This window comes from Triticum dicoccoides, chromosome 2B (genome assembly GCF_002162155.2).
Source record: "Triticum dicoccoides isolate Atlit2015 ecotype Zavitan chromosome 2B, WEW_v2.0, whole genome shotgun sequence".
Lineage (NCBI taxonomy): Eukaryota > Viridiplantae > Streptophyta > Magnoliopsida > Poales > Poaceae > Triticum > Triticum dicoccoides.
Window position 1 is genome coordinate 30,380,710 of NC_041383.1, and position 3,714 is coordinate 30,384,423.

Below are 3,714 nucleotides of genomic sequence, written 5' to 3' on the forward strand. Positions count from 1 at the left end.
GATGTATTTTAGTTCTAGATACATCCATTTCAGCAACGAGTAATTTGGAACGGAGGGAGTAGCTGCAAAGCAAACCATTGAAGAAAGCATGAATCTCCTATTTAACATTGATCTTCCAGAACATCACTCCATACATCTTATAGATACATACAAGATTGATTAACATATAGATGTTTCTTCAATCTCTATTTGATGAGAAAGAAAGAAAATAATTTGTCATGCTTACAGGTTTTCTATTCTGATCATGTCCTTGCTCTTTTCGTTGCATTTAATGGTTCCTTCACAATGACCGTTGTGTTGTTACTTGTGTTGATCTCAGAGCAGAGCTGACCAAATGTTTTCCGGCATCTTATGACAGTGAGTTTGTTCAGGGAAAGAGGCAAACCCATCAGGGGAAGCAACTCAAGTTTTGGACATTGCTCTATGTACAGAGACTCAAGAGATGTGAGAAGAATCATGTTGGATGGCAGTGATGTCAATTCTAGGCAGCCAGTGAAGTGAAGTTCCTTCACTGAAGTGAGTTGTTGCAGCCATTCCTCATGAGCCTTGTCAAGAGCCTCCAGGTAGTCGCATGAGATATCCAGCACATGAACGGTGGCTAGGCTGCTTGTTTGAAGAGATCTAATGAGAAATTCCAAACCGTCCAGGGAAAGCTGAACACTGAAGAATGTGTTGACATCAGCTGTATCTTCAGGTTCACAACTGGTTATATTCTTAGAGGTCAAATCAGATACTGAAATTTTGATTTTGTTGACTGATGGTGGGAACGGCAATGGCCCCATTAACTCATTACATTTCTTGATACGGATGTCACGCAGGCGAGAAAATGCATGCTGGTTGTTCTCAACGCCTGACCATCCTTTCCACTGAGTCATGCCTTCAAATAGAAGCTCTTCTAGTGATGGAAATGCCTCTGCAGCTTTGCCATAGAATCCAGAATCAATATTTTCCAGTTTCTTCAAATGCATTATCTTTAATATCCTCAGGAAGGGTAAGCTCCCAAAAGGTGGAAGGATCTCCCAGTTATGGCAGGAGAGCAGTTCAATGTGGTGAATGTTGGATAAGTATTCAGAGGACAGCCAAACAGGAGACTTGATTCCCATGTAATGTTTGACACAAAGTTCTCTCAAGTTGCGATTTGGTTTTAATCCTTCAAACACGCTCTCATGGTCGCTACTGGTGATGCTATGTTTAAGATGATTCCACCAGAGTGTTAGCTTGTTCAGGTTCTTCTTCTTAAATAATTTTGCCCCATTTGCTTCTTCCCTGCATCTTACATTCTGAAGATTTGTTATGGTTAGCTTCCCTTGAAGTTCATCCAACTCTCCCAGTTGACATATGTTGTGCTTCATGTTACTCCCCACTTCGTACTCCTCTAATTCCTTGAGAGATCTTAGCCTGCCAATCAATTCTATGCCTGAAATTGTTTTCTTCTGAGCCTTCAAGTATCTTAACTGGGTCAACCTACTTAAGCCCTCTTGGAGTTCCTTTTTCATGATCCTATCTTGAGTTTGCAGACTCAACCCTTGTAAATGGTAGAGTTTGAATAATGACTTGGGGACATTGACAAAGCTCCTACTTTCATGAATGTTTAAATACCTAAGGTGTTCCAAATGACCGATATTTTCTGGGAGAATACCATCAGGATTGTGTAGTACTAAGACCCTTAAGCTTCTTAGCTCTTGGAGTGTCTGATCAAGAACGTGGTTGAAGTTTGACGAGGCGATCCTTTTGCTGGAAGAACCTTCTTGTGCATTGCTTATTATTAAGCTTCTCAGATTTCTTTTTGATTCTTTGAATTCTTCCAAGCTCATGTACAAGATATTGCTTGCAGTGACATATAGGTGACGAACATTTCTTGAATTCTTCTCAAAGTCATCATCTATTCGGAAGTATTCTCCATTGGAGACTGACTGCAAAATCATGTATCAAGTTGTGAACTACATAGTGGTCCTCTTGGTTGGGTACCTTCTCAATGAATGAAAGCTGCAAGAGATCATTGATATATTGATGTGCAGTTTCATCTGGTGTTTGCGTGTCAAGGAAACCGTGAGCTCTCCACATCTGTATTAGCTCATCTCCTCGAAGGTGGTATTTCTTAGGAAACAATGCAAAGTAAACAAAACATTGCTTCAAATGGTCAGGAAGATGCTCATAACTCGGTCGCAATGCTGATATAATATCATCTTCCTTTTGCTCTATCTGCCACAATTTCCTTCCGCCAACATCCATCCAGTGATTTTCTTCTAGCTTCAGTTTCAATGAAGCCCCAACTGTCTTCGCTGCTAAAGGTGATCCTGCCAATTTGCTCACCACTTTTCGACCAATTTTTTCCAGTTGTGGAAAATCAAATGGATTTGCATCACCAAACGCACATTTGGAAAAATGCCCCCAGTATTCTTCATCTTGTAAGCCATGTAAGTGCATTATCTCTGTTGCTCCATTGATACTTGCAAGACTTTTACTTCGAGTCGTAACAATTACTTTGCTTCCCTTACCAGCAAACTGCAGGGGTTTGCATAAGTTCTCCCATTGGCTGCTAAATTCATTCCATACATCATCAAGGACTATCAAAATCCTTTTCCCTTTCAGCTTTTCTTCAAGTATCCATTGAGCTTGATCTAAACTGCTGATGCTTTTCAAGTCAGCACATATGGGGAGATTACCCGACTGTACCATTTCTTTTGTTAGACGTCCGACATCAAAATTTTCTGAGACATGTAGCCATATTGCGAGACTGAAGTCACTTTTAGCACGGAAGTGGCAATAAATTTTCTGCACTAAAGCAGTCTTACCAACACCACCAATGCCAACAATTGATATAACATCATATGGCTGACTGGATTGTTCGTTTACCTGGGTAAGTAATCGCCCTAGGTGTTTCTCTTCATTAACTCGACCAAAAAACTTTGAGAGGCCTTGCATGGAGGTTGTTGTCCGCAACTGAATGGGTTGGTCTGTTCTCTTGTCCTCTGGCTCCACTAACTTCAGGAACATGGGCATCTCACTTTCAATCTCAACTAATCTATCCACTGCAGAAATTAACTCGTTGATATGTTCATCGGAGAAATGGAAGCGCTTGCGTACACAAACCGGCTGTTTTACCGCTGAGCCGCTGCTAGTGATGGTAGAAGCAGTGGTGGTGACGGTTGTGGATGTAGAGGAAGAACCAGCTGTGGGTGAAGTAACAGAACTAACCTTGCCCTTGTCTTCATCTTGTGCTTGAAGAACTAGACAGTGAAATGAATCAAGAACATCCTCAGCCTGAAAAGCAGCATCTTTGATTCTCTGTAGCCAGCTTCCCATGGTTGTGTTCCTAGCTTGCACTCTCTCAGCTATGCTCAACGTTATTTGGATTGATGATAGTTTCTTCTCCACGATTCTTAGTTTTTCCGTTGTATTTTGCCCCTGATCTCCAGCATAGGAGCACACCTTATCAACTAGCCTGCTGATGAAGGGTGAGGCTACCCATCCTGCTATTTCTAGAGCAACCATTACAGCTAAGATGCTGTAACTCAAAGGAGTTGTCAAATGCTGGTTTCAAGTAGCCACATACAGGAAAAGAATGTTGATTTGAAGAGAGTTGGTATCTGGATGCAGCCAAGAGAGAATCATGAGTATAAAACTAATGCTGTCCTTAGAAACTTCCCCGAGTTGCATCGTCTTGTTTTGTTTACGCCCATATTCTAGTGAAGGTTAGTAAATGTTGCTTTC

General features: G+C 41.3%; 1 pseudogene; it reads right to left on the bottom strand.

Annotated features, from left to right (window-relative positions):
- Positions 1–242: 242 nt before the first annotated feature.
- On the bottom strand, positions 243–3,495 carry LOC119360317 (annotated as a pseudogene).
- Between the last annotated feature and the right edge of the window lie 219 nt (positions 3,496–3,714).